Below are 22,272 nucleotides of genomic sequence, written 5' to 3'. Positions count from 1 at the left end.
GTAACCATGTTAAAAATGAATATTAATAAATGTTTGGGGAAAAAAATTAACCAGACTAATTTGGGACACTAGCATTGACCATATAAAACATGTGAATCTTTTGTAAAGCAAAAAAAAAAAACAAAAAAAAAAACAACTATCACTCTTTGAAGATAGTGTGATGGTATATGCAGAGAACTCTACAAAATCTATTTAAAAATTAGTTGAAACAATAACTTCAGCAAACCTAAAGGATATAAAATAAACTCACAGAAATCATCATCATTTCTATATACTACAAACAAAATGCAACACTAAAAAATATAAAAAGAAAGGGACAGGAAAAGAAAGTCCATTTAAAATAATTGCAGATAATATAACTTATTTAAGAATCTACCTGCCAAGATATAGTAAGGGACTATATGAACACAATTAGAAAATGTCCACACAGATAAAAACATCAAAACAATTGAAGAAACATTTTTCTCATGGATAGGAGGAGCCAATATATAATCATAATTCTAAGTTGATTGATTTATTCAGTGCCATACCAATCAAACTACCAAACAACAATAACAGAACATTTTTATACAAATAAAAACAGATCTGAGCAATTGGAAAAATATCAAATACTCATGGGTAGGCTGAGCCAATATAATAATAATGGCAATTCTGTCTAAATTAATCTATTTAGTGTCATACAAAACTATCCAAAAATTATTTTATAGAACTAGATAAAATAATAAAATTCCTTTGGAAGAACAAAAGGTAAAAAATACCCAAAGGACTAAATGAAAAAAAGGTAAAAGAAGTTGACCTAGCCACATCGGATCTCAAACTATATTACAAAGCAATAATTATCCAGACAATCTGTTACTGGTTAATAAATTGTCAGTGGAATAAATTAGGTGTACATACCTAGTAGCAAATGATCATAGTAATTAAGTGTTTGATAAATCCAAAGAACCAAATTGTGGATATAGAACTCACTATTTGACTAAAAACTGCTGGGAAAATTGGGAAATGGTATGGCAAAAACATCTCACACTGTATACCAAGATAAGTCAAATTGAGTACAAGACAAAAAGGGTGATACTATAAGCAAATTAGGAAGTAGGGAATAGTTTACCCATCGGATCAATGGATAAAAGAAGAATTTAGGACAAAACAAGAGATGGAGATCATTAAAACACGAAAAAACAGATCATTTTGACTACATGAAAATTAAAAGGTTTTGCAGTAATGAAACCAAAGCAAACAAGATTAGAAGGAAAGCAGAAAGCTGGGAAATTTTCATACAGAAAGTAACTCTGACGAAGGCTTTATTTCTCAAATGTCCAGAGAACTGAATCAAATTTATAAGAACACAAGACATCTCCTAATTGATAAATGGTTAAAGTTCATGAAAAGGCAGTTTTCAGAGGACAAAATAAAAGCTATCTATACTCATGAAAAAATGTTCTAAATTACTCTTGATTAGAGAAATCCAGATTAAAACAACTCTGAGGTACTGTTTCACAACCATCAGATTGGCTAATATGATAAAAAAATGATAAATGTAGGAGGGGATATAAGAAAAACTGGGACATTAATGCACTTTTGGTGGAGTTGTAAACTGATATTCTGGAGAGCAATTTGGAACAATGCCCAAAGAGCTTTAAAACTGTGCATAACCTTTGCTCCAGCTATAACACTACTAGGTCTGTAATCCAAAGTAAAAAAAAAAAAATTTAAAGTGAAAAAGAACCTATCTGTACAAAGATATTTATAGCTCTTGCGGTAGCAAAGAATTGGAAATGGAGGGCATGCTGATCTGTTGGGGAATGACTGAACAAATTGTGGTATACGATTGTGATTGAATACTGTTGTGCTTTAAGAAAAGACAAAGCAGGATGCTTTCAGAAAAACATGAGAAGACACACATACACACACTCAGTTTTTCCTTTAAAATGAAGGCATCAGAAAAGATGATATCTAAGATCTATTCCAGCTTTAACAGCCCATGAGACTTTCTTTTAACACAGTCATCAGATTTTAGAACACGGAGCCTTTCTAGAACGCATCTTGCACTACTCCACCCTACTTCACTAATTTTTTTTTTGTGGCATCCACCCATCCTTAACTCTGAGGGAAAGGTTTGCATGTAATGCCCTGGGGATTGTCAAATAATTACTGACATTCTGTCAAGCTGGGAGAAGGAAAAAAAGAGACTCAGGAAAACTCATTCTTCATTTATGGAGATTAAGGCAGTTCCCCTTTTTGAAACCTCAAATTTTGCTGTCATGAAGGACACTTGCCTGGGAGTCAGAAAACCTGGATTCTAGACTTATCACTCCTGCCAGACAGGTGTGCAAGCAACATTAAGCAAGCCCTATCACCTCTTAGGGCCTGTTTCTCCACCTGTATGATGAAAGCGAGAGATCAGTCATACTCTAATATTCCTTCTCCTCTAAAATGCTCCAATTCCAACTGCACAAAATAGAGAATGAAAATTTTTCACCAGAAGTCATGAAGCATAAATTTAGAGTTAGAAGGTAATTTTAAAACTTTCTAGTTCCATTCTTTTGTTTTGTAGATGGGAGGCTTGGGTCCAGAAGACTGAATTGCTTGGGCCCAAGGGCACACAGGGAGTAGGTAACAGAACCAGATTTCAAACCCAGCTCTTGTCACTTCAAGTCCAGTGGACTTTCTACTCAGTAAAGATCATAAATATTTTTTCCCATGAAGAAAAGGGTTGTCAGAGGTCACTAGACTCAAATAATAATTTGTAAATGAGATTGGCTTTTTAAAATAATTTGTAAATGACCTCGTCTGGTGGTTATTTATAAATTGCTTCAGTGGCTGTCAAGACACTAGGTGGCACAGTGGATAGAGTGAACGGCCTGGAGTCAGGGAGACTCAAGTTCAAATCTGGCCTCAGACACTTTTTGATCATTAGGCAAGTCATTTAACCCTATTTTCTCATTTTCTTCATCTGTAAAATAACCTAGAGAAGGAAATGGTCAACCACTCTACCATCTTTGTCAAGAAAATTCCAAATGGGATAACAAAAAGTTAGATACTACTGAAATGACTGGATGACAAAACAGAAGATTCACCCTGGGTTTCTCACTCAAAGGTTAGCCCTCCTAATTGGTTTGGAAAATAATCCCTGACAATCACAAAATCATGCAATTGCAGACATTACTTTACATAGGATTTACTTGATCTAAAGCTGAAAAATAAAAGACAAAGCCTTAACTAGGAGGCTAACATCTAGAAACGTTTCAGAATTAAGTTGTGGTATAATTTCCCCACCCTAACTAATAATGGGTATGGGACTCCTGAGATTTCTGGATTAGAATGTGTGGAGTCTTCAGTATTTTAAGATATTATAAATGAGAGTCTCTGAGGAATTCTTTGGACAAGATAAAATTGATTTTATCATGCAAATATTTTAACTGCTTACATCAATACACTGATGACAGAGTGCTTTACATACATTTTCTCATTTCTACCAACAACCCTTAGAAGTAGGTCACACAAAAATCATTATTCTATTTTTCCAACTGAGAAAACTAAGGTTCACAGAGCTTAAGTGACCTGCCTATGGTCATGGAGATGATCAGTAGCAAAGACAGGGTAAATAGTCTGACTTCTGATGCCAGGCTAGTGATGAATTCCTCAACCAAGCCACTTCTAAATATGATTTCTGAATGTCTGGCAAGAAATGAGGTAACATGATAAAAGGGCTCTAGTCAAGAGAAAATACTTGATTGGTCTAGGAAGATGAATGACAACAACCAGGAGTGGGACCGATCTTAAAGAAGGAGGGAATAGGAAAGCTGGGGGTAGGCAAGGGGAAAATGAGAATAATTGTTTCTATAATGTTGAAGAGGTTTAATTAGAGTAAGAATAAGGGAACGTATCATCTAAAGGAAGACCTTGGGCCAAATTCCAGCCAAAGAGAAACCATAACCAAAGCGGATACCAGTTCAACTGATAAATGAGATGGCTAAAGTCATGGTTGTTTCTACATAAATCAGAAGGTGTTGTATGAGACTAAAACAAGAGAAGTCATTTTTGCTCCTGAGAGCAAAAGGAACTGGAGCATCTAAGGACTTTAAAAGGGACTAGAGGGTAGAAAGAGGCTTCTTCTATCTAGAATCAAAATCCCACATGTCCCTGGCTAGAGGAAAGGTCTACAGACTAAAGAGGAGTGATGATGGGGATCACCTGGAAGGGATTAGTATTGTTTTAAGCCAGTGCCAGAAGAATTGAATACTATGAAATTGTATTTATGATGGACCTTGGCTAAATTTATTTATGCCTGAAATACCCTGTCATAGTAATAAAATTATTGTGCATTAAACTGACTGCTATACCATAATAGACAGGACAAGAAAAAAAGATGGTCCTGGGAGAAGGGTGTAAGGCAACCAGTGCCAAAGGTAGGGGCACTGATTCTGACCCAAAAAAACCTCTGATGGAAAAATTGACTATTTTTCTCTTTGTAAGATCAAAGAGGAAATCCAAAGAATAAGTAAATAAAACAGGAAAAGCAGATGAGGTAATGGTGACAGACCTCATGAGTATGCAATAAACGAAGGAGAATTTTGGCTATAAGTCACAAACATTGTCTTAGATGGCATCTACACTAGACAAAGTGGTTTCTCATACCTACTCCATCTTATCAATAATCTGATGAGGGTTATTCAGGGGAAGCCCTGATCTTCTAGAAGAGTTCCCCAATCTAACTGATAATAATGCTGTCCTTTGGACACATATGGAAGATAGACAATAAATGTGCACACTGGCACCTTGTCGAGGGAACACTTGGAAATCATTTGATTATAATGAATGGGGCTGCCTCCGGGATGACTGGCAATTAAAAGTCAGATGGATGGATTATTGTCGGAGAATCCTGTGCTCCTTTTGTGTTCTACTTTTAGAAAGCTGATGAACTTGATCTCTGTCTCTCTCTCTGTCTCCCTCTCTCTCTCTGTCTCCCTCTCTCTCTCTGTCTCTGTCTCTCTCTCTCTCTCTCTCTCTCTCTCTCTCTCTCTCTCTCTCTGTCTCTTTTGGATTCTCTCATCACTTTATTTTTGTACCCTTTTTTTCTGGGGATGTGATAAGAGATATAAAGGATTTCTCATTCCTCTCCTCCCATCATATCATGACAACTTGTGCAGAAGAACCACATGGCCAAGCTACATCTGCTCAAATAGCTTGATAGGAAGTTAATAGACTTCAAGATCTTGGCCTCTTTCTGTCTTTTTGATTCCTTTTCTGAACACAGGCAAGAAACTGGAGCACCTAAAAATATACTTACCCTACTCAAGACATTGCAAAGACAAAAGCATTGATAGAGACTTTACAGAAACAATTTAGCTAATTTAAGAATTACTCTCTCCATTTTATAGATGCAGTAACTGAGGTTCTGAGCAGTTAAGTGATATGCCCAAGTAAGTGACCAACGCAGGTCTCGAATTCATGTTTTCTGTCTTTAAGTCAAGTGTTTGTTTCACTTGATCAGAGCATTCCATGTGATGCTTTGCTATTTACTAATGGAGAGTTTGGTGTCTCTAAATGACTCTTACCTATTCTTTATTGAATTTCCTGGGAAAGTCTGACATGCCTTACCCTGCCCCCTCACTGAAACTAGGTTAAGAAGCTTGGAGATGATTAGCTCTGTAACTTGATGCTTGGGGCTCCCCCGCCACCATTTGCATGATACATTTGCTTAGTGTTTTAACTACACTTGGGGCATAAAGCTATGATTGTGATTTGTGGGACAGTAGTCACTTTGTCTTTACATTTCCTTCCAAAAATATTCTGGCTCATTCCTAGAGATTTGGTCTTTTTTTACATATGCATCCCCCAAAAAAGTCCCTCCTGAATCAAGTGCTCTTCATGCCACAAGCATGCTAGTCTCTCAAATTGAAAGGTATTGAGCCTGGACTCATGGGTTTTCCAGGTAAGCCTATAGCAGATTTAAGAAACCTTGGATGCTATGACATCTCTGTTGAGTTGGGGTAGAGATTGTTGGGCTACTTTCTCACTTCCTGGAATAGCATCTACATTTTTCTGGCCACCATTATAATTCTTAGAAACACATGTTCCATTCCTTAGCATCCTGAAAGAAAGAAAAAATTCCCACCTAGAATTTTAAATCCCTCTGGAAAATTCCCAGAGACTCTCACAAATCTGAACAAAATGGCAAATTTACTGAATTGAATTCTTTAAGAGTTAACCACAAAATAATGCCAACCCAGTACCTTGGAAGAAAGACAAAAGAAATACTAATTCAACACGTCTGGAACAAGTATATCTCAACAATCAACAATCAATAAACATTTATTAAGTATCTGTTATGTGCCTGGCACTGGAAATACTAATACAAAAAGGAAGAAGGAAAGAAAGAAAGAAAGAAAGAAAGAGAGAGAGAGAGAGAGAGAGAGAGAGAGAGAAAGAAAGAAAGAAAGAAAGTCATTCCCTGCTTCCAAGGAGTTTACAATCTAATGAGGGATGATCATGCATAAAAGAAAGTTGAAAGGGAGAAAAAAGTGAGAGGGAAATACCTGGCATGAGGGAATGGTGAAAAAGCAAAAGTCCAAAAATGAGAGCAGCTGGGTGAGATATGAAAATATGTTAGATCTGCTCCCCATTTGTTAAAAAGAAGAATATATGATTCCTCTCCAATTGGAGGAGTAGAGAGTATTGATCATATATAAATAGTTTAAGGTAAAAAAAGTATATACCACACTGCCTTTTTGGTATTCTCCACTGGTTCCTTTGCCTTATAAGTTGCTTTCAGAACATAAAAGATGCAAACTCACTTTGGGAGACCTCTCCTGTCCTCAACAAAATTTCATTGATGTAAAGAGCTCCCAGTGAGGAAATTCCCTTTTCCAACACAGATCAACTGTTTTTCAATTTGTAGATAGATTTAGAGGTTTCCCTGGAAACTAAAGAGCTGAATGACTGCCTACTGTCTCCCACTATTTTGCAGCTAAGACTTAAAACTAAGTCTTCCCTGCATTTAAGCCAACTTTCTATATACACTATGTCATAATTTCACTTCTCTGATTTTGAAAAATAATGTACTTTATTGATAATTTTTGTTTCTTTATTAGTTGCATCCAGATTATCACACCACCACCCAACAAGGCCTCCTTCACAACAACATAAAATAGCTATGAGACCCCATAAACATATTTTATAGGATACAACATTCCAGACCCAGGGAACGTTGAAAGGAGGGAGCTACATCTCCCCATCTGGGCCATACCTCGTCATTATATTTACTCAGTGTTTAATTCTGTTCATTTATATTAGAGTTACTGAATATAGTATTCTCTTCATTCTAAATTCACTCTCCATTTCACTTGCATACCATAATTTATTCAGTCCAATTGATGAATACTTATTTTGATACTTTCAGAGAGTTCCCATTCTCTAACTGGTAAGCCCAATCAGAAATCACTGCCTGATGCCAATTACTACTTCCTAAAGTTATCAGCTCTTCTTAACAAAAAATTAAAAAAACCCTTATTGAAAAATCAAAGTAATTAAAATATACCCTTACAATTCCCACCTCCCATAAAAACCTAAGTGCATATATCCCCCAGAGATATATATATTTGGTAATGCCAAAAAGCAGTCATTTTATAGTCCCAGATAAACAAAGTCCTCCCCCTGCTTCCTCCCAAAAGGTGTGGTCAGGTATTTTCTGAATTTTTCTCTTTGGCTTTTCCTGTATTTATACATCAGTATTAGTGGGGAGCATCATGCACTGCTTTCAAATAAGACCAAACTGAGAAAGCAGCTCAATTTTTTCTTAATTTTCTCTCAAGTACTCTAACTTTTGAAGCTTTGTCCAATGACCAATAAATATGTATATTACTAGAGGAATGAAGCATGTCAATATTGTCATACTCAAAATAAATAAAACCAAAAAGCATAAGAATATTGGAACTCAGTCAAAAATGGCTTGAAAGTTCCTGGAGGCAAATAAAAAGATTGGTGAAATTGGTTTTATCATGTGCCCAGAGACAATAAAAAATGTCATTTCATGAGACACCTGGTCTTCTCAACTTGCAATATTTATGATAAGCATAAACAAAAAGACTTCCTTGAATATAACTACAGTTTATATTCCAACATCTGTTGCAGAAGCTAGAGAATAGAAGAATTTGACAAGACTCTCAACATACACTTTATTATTCTTTGACTTCACTGCAAAGATGGGAATAAGAGAGAATCACCAAAAAATTTCTTTTAGCAAATATTACTAACTTTAGAAATATATATCATAAAGGCATTCTTTATGAGTAGAGGTAAAGGGTAGTAGGTACAGTGAGCAATAAATAATCTTATTTTTAAAAGATTAAATTGGTCAGGTGTGGTGGTGAACATTTATAATCTCTGGCCATGAGTGGATGCTATACTTTCAGTGAAGGTGAGAGGAAAGAAAGAAAGAAAGAGAGAGAGAGAGAGAGAGAGAGAGAGAGAGAGAGAGAGAGAGAGAAAGAAAGAAGAAGGAAGGAAGGAAGGAAGGAAGGAAGGAAGGAAGGAAGGAAGGAAGGAAGGAAGGAAGAAAACAATAGAAATTGGTTTTATTTTAATAGACAGGAAATGACTGGGTACTGATGTTGGAATCCTTTCAAAATTAGTTGTCTATGTACAGTGAGATGATAGCTAGCTAGAGCAAAAAAATGTCAAAACCAAGTTAGAAAAATAAGTAAAATATGAATACACTTTATATACAACATGACTTATTAAAAAAATTATCCCCATAAATGGGAAAGTGCCAAAAAAAGGCACAGAAATCATGTTAGCCATAATATGATGATCCCCTTGCCCTATCAGTTTAGAATACAAACTCATTTGTAAGACACTACAGAAGAGGATTGCAAAGATTATGAGGAGATGACAAAAAGGTGAAAAAAGCTTGGCCCAACTAAGCAAAGAGCATTTAGAAATAAAAGTAATAGAGGAAGCAAGAAGTATAAGAAAGTAGGGTTTTTTGGTATCTTTATAACACGTGATTTTTATCTTCAATGTCAATGGAATTGCTGAACTTGGAATCTCACATCTAATGAGCATGTCATGATATATGCCAAACTTATGAATAGTTGCTGGGCCATTTAAAAAACCATGAGGTTTTTCGAGATCTCTTGGAAAGAGTCAAATACCAAATGAGTGAGGGGTAAAATCACAGACTGAAATATTCCATCTTTCAATAGATCAATGATATTATCAAAGTGGGTAGGCCATCTAAAGAAATAAATCATAATCCATACATAGCCCATCTTGAGGGATTCTTGTGCATTCCTCACCTAAGAAGTTTTCTCAGGTGCATTTATTCAATGTTCAGGATTCCTTATTATTATTATTCTCTTGACTACCTGCATATCATTGTACTACACAGATTATCCATATTTTCCCCCAATCCTCACTGTGTGACTGACTGGTCCACCTCTTTTTTTGTTGTTGTTGTTATATATCACTTTCTCATCTTTTACCCTGCTTCATGCACCTACTTCATCACTTGTCATGTGCTATAGTAGATTTATTCCCAACATATGTCTCTCCATTTCTCTATGAGTCATACATAATTCTGTTTCCTTGGAGGCTGGGGCATTTCATGATTTATAGTCATATGCCATCACAAGAATAATATTGGTGTTAAAAAAAGATGGGATTTTGATTCAGAAAGATATTGGGGGTCATCAAAAGCACTGGGCAATTTCCCAAATGTAATTCAAGCTATTTTCTTCTTCCTAATAAGTTGTGGTCCCGATTCATGGTTCCTCTACACTGTGTATCCATGATATATAGATATATTATATGTGTATTGCACACCTATATATGTATACCGATCAAATCAGTATATGGGCTGCCCATCTAACTGTAGATAGTAGTAATCAGGGCAATTAACATTCTTTATCCTGTTGTGTTTTGTTGGGGTTTTTTTCCTGAGTAGATGGGATCAACTCTTTAGAGTGATTTCAAATGCCTTTTATTCAAAAAGTTCTGGGATGTTTTAGGGCTCCTTACAATAATTACAATATCACTTACAAACCAGGATCATCCACATGGAATCCTTTTGTTTTAACTATGGGCTAGATATTCTTCTTGTTTAGATATTTGTCTCTTTTTCGTATGTATTACTTGTTATTCATAACTAGAGGATCATAATGCAAAGCTATTTTTTCTTAAACACCAAAGAATTTTGTATGATTATTATATAAGTAAGAGAAATATCTTATTAGAAAAGAAACTTTAAGACATCTTTTTTAAAAAAATTACTCTCATTTTATATCATTTATGCTTTCTAAAATAACCTCTCTCAGAAAGAGTTATCTCTTATGATGAAAATTAATCACATATAAACATTTTCATGGAATTAATCAAAATGTTGAAAAAATCTGATATTTTTTTTAACCCTTGTACTTCGGTGTATTGTCTCATAGGTGGAAGATTGGTAAGGGTGGGCAATGGGGGTCAAGTGACTTGCCCAGGGTCACACAGCTGGGAAGTGGCTGAGGCCAGGTTTGAACCTAGGACCTCCTGTCTCTAGGCCTGACTCTCACTCCACTGAGCTACCCAGCTGCCCCCAAAAATCTGATATTTTATAAATCATTCCATACCTATTCATTAATAAATGGTTTTTATGCCCAATAATTATCAATCATCTTGTATTCTCTCCAGCTTTCATTCAAGTATGCAACTATAAATGATTCAGTTATCATTTGCAAAAATCTACCTGCTGTAAATGACCTCAGCAAGATAGTGTGTGATAAAACCAAAGATCCCAGTTTTTGGAACAAGAACCCACTATTAACAAAAACTCCTGGGAAAACTGGAAAACAGTGTGGGAGAAATTATGTTTAGATTAATATCTCACATCCTATACCAATATAAATTCAGGATGGGTAAATGACTTAATATAAAGAGGGAAATTATAAAGTAAATTAGGTGAAAATAGAATAGTATACTTGTCAGATCTAAGGTAAAGGAAAGAATTTGAGACCAAGCAAGAGATAGAGAATATTACAAAATGAAAAATGAATAATTTTGATTACATTAAATTAAAAAGGTTTTTACAAATAAAACTGATGTAGCCAAAATTAGAAAGGAAGCAACAAATTGGGGGCCTAGCTATGTGACCCTAGGCAAGTCACTTAATCCCCATTCCTTGCCCTTACCGCTCTTCTGCCTTGGAGCCAATAGACAGTATTGACTCCAAGATGAAAGGTAAGGGCTTTAAATTAAAAAAAAAATTGGAGGAAAAAATTTATACCAAAAACCTCTAACAAAGGTTTAATTTCTCAAATTTATAAGGAGCTAAGTCAATTGTACAAAAAAAATCAAGCCATTTCCCAATTGACAAATGGTCAAGGGACATGAATAGGCAGTTTTCAGATAAAGAAAACAAAATTATCAGCAAACACATGAAAAAGTGTTTTAAATCTCTCATAATTAGAGAAATGCAAATTAAGACAACTCTGAGGTCCCACCTCAATTCTAGCAGATTGGCCAATATGACAGTAAATGAAAATGACAAATGTTGAAGGGGATGTGGCAAAATTGAGACACTGATACATTATTGGTGGAGTTGTGAACTGATCCAACCATTCTGGAAGGCAATGTGGAATTATGTGCAAAAGGCTTTAAAAGACTGCCTGCCCCTTAATCCAGTCATACCACTGCTGGGTTTGTACCCCAAAGGGATAATAAGAGAAAAGACTTAAACAAAAGTAATTATAGCCATGCTTTTTCTAGTGGCAAAAAATTGGAAAATGAGGGGATGTCCTTTGATTGGGGAATGGCTGAACAAATTGTGGTATCTGATGGTGATGGAATATTATTGTGCTGAAAGGAATAATGAACTGGAACAATTCCATGTGAACTGGAAAGACCTCCAGGAATTGATGCAGAGTGAAAGGAACAGAACCAGGAGAACATTGTACACAGAGCCAGATACACTGTGACACAATCAAATGTAATGGATTTCTGTACTAGCAGCAATGCAATGACCCAGGACAATTCTGAGGGACTTTTGAGAAAGAACACTATTCACATGCAGAGCAAGAACTAGGAGAATAGAAATACAGAAGGAAAACATATGATCAATCACATGGTTTGATGGGTTTATGATTGGGAGTTTGGGCTTTTAAATGATCACTCTATTGCAAATATTAATAATATGGAAATAGGTTTTGAACAATGATCTGTGTAAAACCCAGTGGAATTGTTCATCAGCTCCGGGAGGGAAGAAGAAAGAGGGGAGGGAAAGAATATGAATCATGTAACCATGGGAAAATATTCTAAATTAATTAATTAATTAATTTTTGAAAATCTACCTGCTTCAGTTAAAAATTTTCCTAAAGGTTACTCTCAATATGTTTACATATTATTTTTATACAGATTTTGTAGATGTAGGAAAGTAAGGCATAGTAAATACAATTAATGACATTTTTTGAGTTGCCCCATTTTGGTAATAATATAATCCATGATTTTTCAAAGTATTTTCCATCCTCCCTTCTTTTAGATTATTTAAAAATCAGACTCTCGATAACCTCCAAATTATTTGTCTTCATTATTTATCCCCTTACTAGACCCTTTTATTATCCTTGGATTTGCTTTTTCTTTTCTTTTTAAGTGCCCTTTCTACTTATTCCCTTGTAATACATGAGAAATTGTAATGTTAAATTCCAAATGTGATATTTTTGTTATTGATAAATATGAGTTAATTTAAAATCTTTATAGGTAATTTCTATTTTTCATGTTCCATATTTACATGATCTTGGAATGATATGGCTTAAAAGGCCCTCTTGCCAAACTTCCTTTAAACTTTTCTTCCTTTCTATTGTTTCTTTTTGTTATATGGAATAATACAGTTTGTAATTTTTTAACATCCTCTTCCATAAGATTTCACAAATGTATATATGTTTTAAACTGTTGCTTCCCTTAATTTCTATATTGATCCTCTTTATTCTGTTTTCTGGCTATGGCATTTTCTAGATACATTTTCATCTTTTTTTTGATAGCAATGGATTTTCATTTTTTAACCAGCCTAGGAAATGATGATAATCTGTGTCAATACCTGTACCTTTATCCATTTCACATTTTAAGCAGCTTTTTTTTAACAGATCAAAAAAGAATTGTTTTAATTACATGCCATACCATCTCACTTTTATTCTTTGGAATATGGTGTTAATTTTTATATTTGTTCTAACAAGTCAATGACCTACTGGTATATAGAGTAATAATTCAGAAATGACTCCAAAATTGGCAGTTATTTCTTGTCGTTTAAGATAGTCAGTTTAACTTGCTTTGATATAGTTTAGTGCTTCTCATATTCAATGATACCTCATTCTTTTGTTGAAAAAAGTATTCATCACATCAAGTTTGAGACATTATTGTCTTTTGATCCTGAGCCACGTTTTACAATATTTGTTTGTTATAGTTGTTGTTGTCCCTCCTTATATCATTGAGTTCTTAACAAAATTCCTCTAACTTAGCCTCTACAACAAAAGTTGGCATGATGAGCAAGAGTGTGCCAATAAAACTCTAGGGATGAGGAGGGAAGGAATGTACACATGACACACTTTTTAAGTTTAATCTACATTATTGATATTTTCTCCATCACTTTCTTAAGTCTAGACAGTGCAAAAACAATGAATCAAGGCCTGATTTGTAGCATTTGCCAATACATATGGTATTATTGGTTATACTTGAAACTATCAGTTCTCATGAGGCAGAACAAGTTGGCTCCAGCACTTACACACACATAGGCTTCACATATCTTTGTGGTGGTCTTTTACATACACTCATCAATCATCAATAAGCATTCATTAATTACCTACTATATGCCAGATAAGTCCTGAGTATCAAACACACACACACACACACACACACACACACACACACACATTCACACATACACACAACACATGTGCAAGAAAAAAAATCCTTTCCCTCAAGGAACTTACCTCCCATGAAATAAATTTCTTTGCTGCCTTGGATGAACAATAAAACTAACCCACCAATTCATTTATTTTCCACTCCCTGTACAACTGTGAATCATCTTTCTATTTAGATATGACTTCCTTATATATTCATTTATAGCAAGAATGCCAGTACTGGAAAGGCTCAGCCCCTCCAGTATAGGGAATCTTAACCCTTTTGTGCCATGGACTCCTTTGACAAAAGCTATCTCAGAATAGTGTTTTTAAATTCCTAAAATAACTTGATAGGATTACAAAGAAAACCATTTATATTGAAATATAGTAATAAATGCTTTTTAATTTTATGAACTCAAGCTTAAGAATCCTTGTTCTAGTAGTATATCAATTCAATTACTGAAAAAGATAATACATTTGCAGTATCAATTGTTAAGTTAATGTTTATAGATGGTCAAAAAAGTTCTTAGCAACCTCTTTCCTTTCCCACCAATCTACTATCTTCATTGCTGAAATAGACTAGCCCCAATCTTGTTTTGTTTCTTTGCGTGATGGCTTACCAAGACTATAGAGTTCATCATCAAGTGGCCAGTCTTTAAGGGATGAATTTCTCTATTTGCAGTGAGGATGGTACTTGGAAAGTAGACACATTCTGTCACCAGGACTGCATTTGAAGTCCTTTTAGTACGATCAGACCTACAATAGCTTTCATTCCATCCTCATAGTCTTTGAGAACTCAGGGTCCAATCCTTCAAACCCTCACAATGAGGCACAAAAGCAGAACTTTTGTGTAGGATAATATTGCTAACATAAAAAAGGCTATCAAAAGAATATCCGTGACCTCCAGCTCTAGGCTTGCTTTCTTGTCCCTATAAAATATTCTTGAAACTGATCCGTATCCATATTGAATCTATCCTTGATGAAATGTGAAAAGAGTTCATTAATTATTTTCTACATCAGGACCCATCTCCAAAGTAGCATAATTCAGCAAAATAATTTCAATGAAAGATATTGAGACTTCAAGGCACTGCAATGTTTATTGATTATGAAAAAGAAAAGAAAAAGAAAATTTAGCTTGGTCAAGCCAGAGACACGCCTAAAGATCTTCTCCACCATGGAGTCTCATGCATATGTTAAGATAATAGACAATTTTTTGATAAAGCCAATCTCAGAGATAACTGTTCAACAATCTTCTCATTAACAATATCAAGTGAGGTATAAAAGAAGAAGATACATGGAGATTGGCCAAAAATGGTCTTTCTCAGAGCCCATATGGAAGAGGGCACTCCTGTAATTCAGGGGTTCTTAACTTGCAAGCCTCCAAGTTGTTCAAGTATAGACTTCAGGAGGCCTATGAACTTGGATGGAAAAAACATTAAATCCTAATATCAATATCATTAGTTTCCTTTGTGATTCAACATATTTGATTTTATACACTTAAAAAATATTTTAAATATTCATGGCCATCACCAGGCTACCAAAGGAATCGATGGCATAAAAAAGGTGAAGATCTCTTGTAATGTCCAGTTCAGATGTACCATTTATGGATAATATTTTGTGTCAATCCCCCCATGAGATCCATGGCCCCAAAATGTAAATTGACCTAAAAATCTATACAGAAAGAATAAAAAAAAGATGAAAATGCCTAAACATCCCAGCTATGATATATATTTAGATGGTGAGTCCATTGGATTAGGACATTAGTACATGTATGTACTGTATTGAGAGCCAGAGACCTGGTTTTTAATCCTGACCCTGACGTCAACTCGTATATTTGGGGGCACGGAATTTCAATTTCCTGGTCTTTGAGGGGTTTTCATCTATAAATAAAGGGACTGGCCTGAGTAGCCTCTAAGTGTCTTTCCAGGTATAAATTTTGTCTTTACATTTTGTAGCATTCTGAGCAATGAAGGTTGTAGATGTTTACAGGCATGTAACAGTGTTGCCCCTTTGTGAAAAGACAAATGCATTCTCTAGAGGTCATGATACCTCCTGCCTTATGGGATTATTCTGAGGATCAAATAAGATAACATATTTGAAGTGTTTTGAAAACCTTAAAATACTATACTAGCTCTTTTCTAAATGCCAGCTATCTTATCTTTTATATGGAAATTTTTCTAGGTGGTTAGGGGGTACCACAGTACACAAAGCACCAAATCTGCAGACCAGAGTTCAAATCTGGGCTCTATCTGCCTCAATTTCTTTATTTGAAAAATGAAGATAATAATAATAGCATGAGCCTTACAGGATTGTTGTGATGATTAAATAAAATAACAAATGTGGAGTGCTTTGTAAGCCTTAAATCACCTACATAAATGATTTCTATTATTATTATACAATTTTAATAAGCAAAATCCTTGCCCTCTTTATACACTGGCATTCCTGAGAGTTATGAATAGCTGAATTCATGTGGGATTTGGTGTGGAGTGTCAGGCATTGCCTTAAACAAACTCCAGGCAGCTCACAAAAGGGATGCTAAAAACAGCTGAAACGGCCTGGGCAGCAAGCCTGGGTCACCGTTGAATGAGGCCACTCTGGTGTCGACGGCTGCCACACAAGTCCAGCTGCACCTAGACGCCACCCACAGCGATTATTTTTTGTCTGGGATTTTCACTCTGATTGATGGATGCAGAGCACAGAAGGTTTTTAAAGGCAAAGGGAGGGCACAAGAAAGGGGAAAGCAAAAAGTTCGGATGCTGAGGGTTAGGGTAAAGATTTAGTGATAGCAGGAAAATCCAGCTACGTTAAAGTGGAGAGGCAAAAAAATAAAGGTGGAAAACTCAAGTAGTGGCAGCAGGACAAGGGGCCCTTGTTTAGAGACACTATTTCCTGGACAGGCTGGTATTCTTGCTTGGAAAGGGCTGTTTGAGGTTTTATTGGAAGTCATAAAAAAAAAGGCAGAACTGGTTATGAAACATTTTTAAATGAAAAATGCTTTATAAATACCTAAACAATGATAATATTATTATTAAAAGCTTTAAAGAGACCTTGCCACTCATTTTATGACTGGCCTTACAGGAGCCCGCAGTAACCCCTTAAGGGATTTGAATTTTGCCCCCTTACAAATTCGGTAAAGAATCACCCTGTCACACTAGGCCAGTGCTAGAGAGCACAGTGCCTAGCACATAGTAAACACTAGATAAGTATTCAATTTTATTATTGTATTAGATAATCACAAGCAACTCTGTTTCTCTGAATTAGTCGGCTCAATTCGATCCTGTTCGCAATGCGCTTACCATAATGCCTGGCACACAGTAGGCACTTGATAAATTTTTATGGACTATTGACTGTTTACAGAGATGGGAAAGTATTTAGAGATCATTCAGTCTAACCCCCTCATTTTACAGATGAGGAAACTAAGGCCCAAGAGTAGTGGTTTCCTGCTTTTCCCATGAACTTTTCATTCTCATTTTCTTCTGGATTTTATTATCTAGTTTGCTTATAACACTCTGGACCTTTGGGTAGAAGGACTTGGAGTCTCCAGGGACAGAAGCCTTGATCGTCAACTAGCATAGGCCAGAATGCAGATACAAAAAACAAGGTTTCCTTTCTTTCTTTCTTTTTGAATGGTCTCTTTCTGCATTTTGACACAATTAAACAAATTTTTATTCAGGTCCTCTAAGAGCCTGCCCTCAAAAAACAGGGAAGTAACATGTATACTAATAAAGAAATATAAAGTGATTGGGGTTGGGACACTAACGAGTGTCCAGAGGGACCTTACATAGCACGAGTCACTTGAAATGAGCTTTGAGGGAAATAAGAACTCCAGGAGGCAAAGGTGAGGAAGAAGAGCACTCCAAGCATGCCAGACTGCTTGTGCAAAAGGGTAGAGTTTGAAAATAGAATTACTTTTGTAGGGGATATCAGACAGAACAATTTAGCTGAACGAGTAGGAGAGAGAGTAATATCCAAATAGACTGGAAAGACAGAGAGGAGCAGATTTAAAGGGTTTTAAATGCCAACCAAGAATTTATATTTTATTGTAGAAGTGCTAGGTAGCCACTGAAATTCCTCAAGTAAGACATCAGTACGGTGAGACTTATCCTATAGAAATATCAAGCTGGGAGGTGTGTAGAGGATAAATGGGAGAGAAGGCCAATTAGGAGACTTTGAAATAAATAGTCCAGGATGAGAGCCTGAACATTCTGCCCTCAATCTGTGTCACTAAATCACTGGTGAGTTTGTGGCAAAAGGGATGGGATATTTTCTGGTAGCAAAATAAGAGGAGCTATAGAGAGAACTGGACTTTTGGGAGGGGAGAAAGGGATGTGGCCTATCAGCCTTTATACCACCAGTCTCTCTCTTTTTAAATATTCTAATACATTTTAGAGAAATAAACTTAACTCAGAGGAATTAGTAACCCTAGATTCTTGGGTTTAAACCCCAGTAGTGCTGATCTATCCTTTCATTCTTCAGAGTTGCAATAGATTGAAAACACATGGCATTCGCTTTCAGAATAGGCGTCTGTTGCCCAAGTCTGTATGTAGGGTATTATAAAGTTGACCTCTAGTAAGCCATTTTTGAGTTTTGGTCATATTTTAAATGGGCTCTGCGAACTAGGAATATCATCAATTAAACGAAAAGATGGCCACTCTCTTTGCCCACTAATTTTTACTCCCAGCTCACATACAGTATGATAGCTAACCATTCGAGCCAGGGGAGATATACTGCATCACTTCAGAGGAGACTTGAAATTCCCCAGACGGGCTAGAGCTGTGTGAAGGTCAAGTGCTATTTCTGTCTTCCTTTCTACTTTCCTTTTGGGTCTTCAGAGCATATAGTTTGCTTTAATCTATTGTTTCTAGACTCCCTTTCACAGACATACTTTACTTCTCTTTGTAATACTTTTTAGCCTCATATATTTAGAATTAAAAGGGATCCATCTAGTTAAACTGCTTCATAGTTTTATGAGAAAAAATTGAGGCCCAAATAGGTTAAGGAAATTACCCAAGGTCATATAAGAAATGTGACACAGGATTTGAACTTGGGCCCTATGGCTCCAAAGGCAGTTCTCTTTCTACCACCTTATTGCCTTTACAGCAGTCTCTATGGACTGACAGCCTGGTCTATGATCATGTAGTTGTCCTGTTTTTTTCTTCTCTCAGAAGTCTGAGCTGCTTTGCCTTCATCCAGCACTTGTGATCCTGGCCCTCTGTTTAATTTCACAGCTCCTTTTTTTCATTTCTGATCCTATCTGTTCTGGCCAGGACTTTGTCCAGCCTCACAGAATGTGCCGATTTTATAGAGCTGCCGAGCGACTAGGTGGGAGGTAGAGAAGTGCTCCCCATGGAATGGATTTTGCCAGCAGTGATGCCAGAGTTCTTAATACTGCTGCAAGCAGAACAGCGAGAGTGGAGAAATGCATTGTGTAAATCCTCCCCTTGCTGTCTGCCAAGCTAGAAAGCATGGCCCATGGAGCAAAGATAGAAAGAAGGAGATGCCGGGACATTCATGCTTTCTTGGTTTGTCATGAAACCAGTTCCTGAGGGACCTACCATAATTCTATTGTGTGGCAAAGGAAATAGGCCAGTCAAATCCAAATATCTCAAAATCCATGGATTTGGGATCTAAACATTATGAAGAACCAGAAGGATGGAGAACAAAGCTAAGTTTGACATAATGAATAGAAAACAATAATCATCACTTCAGTAAAACAAAATGGTAGAAGAAGCTTCTCCCAAGCAGAACAAGGGTAGTAGGGAAGGGTTGGAAGACTTTCCAAATGCCAGAGATTATATATTATTTCATTCATTTTATATATATATATATATATATANAAGAGCTGCTAAAAATATTTTGATTCAGATAGGTCCTTTTCCCTTATCTCTGATCTCTTTGGGATATAAATCCAGAAGTAGTATTTTGGGGCCTATTTCCACATTGCTCTTCAGAATGGTTTCATCAGTTTACAGTTCTACCAACATTATGTTAGTATCTCAATTTTTCCCTCCAAAATTTATAATTTTCCTTTTTGGTCATGGTAGCCATTCTGATAAGTATGAGGTACTATCTCAAAGTTGTTTTAATTTGCATTTCTTTAATCAATAGCAATTTGGGGCATTTTTACCATATGATTATAGAAAGTTTTAATTTCTTCCTCTAAGTACCACCTGTTCATATCCTTTGACCATTTTTCAATTGGGGAATGCTTTGTGTTCTTATAAATTTGACTCAGTTCTCTATATATTTGAGAAATGAGGCTTTTGTCAGAGACACTATAAAATTTTCCCCAAATTTGTTGTTTCTCTTCTAATCTTGGTTGCACATTGGTTTTGTTTGTATAAAAACTTTGTAATTAAATGTAACGAAAATTATCCATTTAATTTTTCATAATATTCTCTATGTCTTCTTTGGTCATTAATTGTTCCCCATTCATAAGTCTGACAGGTAAACTTTTCAATGTCCAATTTGTGTATGATGTCACCCTTTATTTCTAGATCAATTATCCATTTTGACTTTATCCTAGTATATGGTGTGAGATTTGATCTATGCCTAATTTCTGCCATACCTGTTTTCCAGTTTTACTGTTAGTTCTTGTCAAATAGTGAGTTCTTTCCCCAAAAGCTTGAATCTTTGGGTTTATCAAATACTAAGATGTTATTCCAGTTTTACTGTTAGTTCTTGTCAAATAGTGAGTTCTTTCCCCAAAAGCTTGAATCTTTGGGTTTATCAAATACTAAGATGTTATGGACATTAACTGCCATGTATTAATTACCTAATCTATCCCATTGTTCCACTACTCTATTTTTTAGCCAATACCAGATTGTTTTGATGATTATTTGCTTTAGAGTATAATTTGAGATCTAGTATGGCTAAGCCACCTTCCTTCCTATTTTTTCTATTAATTCTCTTGATACTCTTGGCCTTTTGTTCTTCCAGATGAACTTCGTTATTATTTTTTCTAGTTCTATGAAATAATTTTGGGGTAGTTTGATTGGCATGGCACTAAACAAGTAAATCAATTTAGGTAGGATTATGATTTTTATTATATTGGCTTGGACTGTCCATGAGCAATTAATGTTTTTCCAATAGTTTAGGTCTAACTTTATTTGTTTGATGAGTATTTTGTAATTGTATTCATATAGTTGCTGGGTTTGTTTTGGTAAATATACTCCCAGGCATTTTATATTTTATATATATATATATATATATATATATATATATATATATATATATATATATATATATATATATATATATATATATATATACTTTATATTTGTGAAAGGTAAAGCTTGCCTGGAAGTTAGGAAGTCCTGGATTCAAGTTCTGCCACAGTTACATAAAATTGTGTGACCCTCCAAGGTTCTAAGGTACAGAGCTGGTGCTAATCTTCAGTGAGAAATGGAATTTCCTCAAGGGGGAGTTCCTTATACTGATGAAACAGATCTGGTCCTTTATTCCATTTTTTTTCATTTAGAACAAGATAAGTTTTCTTGGCAATATGATTTACATGTTTAATGTTTCTGCTATAAATAAAGGATGAATTCCCCATGAAACATTTGACTTTACATGTATTAATAAACAACGACTGCTACTGTTAAGAGTCTGGACTTCATAAATAGCATTTCTGGTATGTGGGCTTGTGGAGCCCTTTTCAGGACTGCTCATCCACCTTTGATGTCCACCTTTCACCCAACTCTCACCTGTGAGGCCAAGAAGCTATAGCATGCCCATTGGGCACGCGTTGGTAAAACTGTCTCTACAAAAGAGCTAAGTTGGGGGTAACCAACAGATTTCTAACCCAGACCTGTGAAGACTTCCCTTGGCCAAATAGATGGATGAGAACAATTTATTTTAGGCCATGAAAGCAGCTCAAGCAGGGCTATGAAGGACTTAGAGCTTAGTTAAATATAGAAGAAGCCAATGTCATCCACTGCATCTCAGGCCACTACCAGTTGTTTTGCCACTAGATGTTGATGACTTTGTAAGAGTGAATGAGACTGATGACTTTGTGCAACTCTGCCTCACTACAATCCAATTTTTGAGCAAGTCAAGACATCAGCTTGTGATGTATTGGTCTTCTTAGTAATGAATGATGGACACCAAGTCTCTGCCCTCTAAGAACTAGTGATTTAATCAGTGGGAGGGGTCTTATCCTTCCTCTCCCAAAATTTGCAGTAGTAATGTACTAAGGCCTGGGGTATTAGTATGTATTGGGGGAATGTGAAATCCCTATTTTCCATGTATTAATAATTTGGTCAATGAGAGGGCTCAAGTATACAAATAATAGAACAAGGTAATGTAGGATTAAGGTAGTTAGGTATCTTGGTGGATAGAGTGTTGGGTCTGGAGTCAGGAACGCATGAGTTTGAATCCAGCCTCATACACTAGCTGTATG

Source organism: Gracilinanus agilis, chromosome 2 (assembly GCF_016433145.1).
Source record: "Gracilinanus agilis isolate LMUSP501 chromosome 2, AgileGrace, whole genome shotgun sequence".
Lineage (NCBI taxonomy): Eukaryota > Metazoa > Chordata > Mammalia > Didelphimorphia > Didelphidae > Gracilinanus > Gracilinanus agilis.
This window is presented reverse-complemented; position numbering follows the sequence as displayed.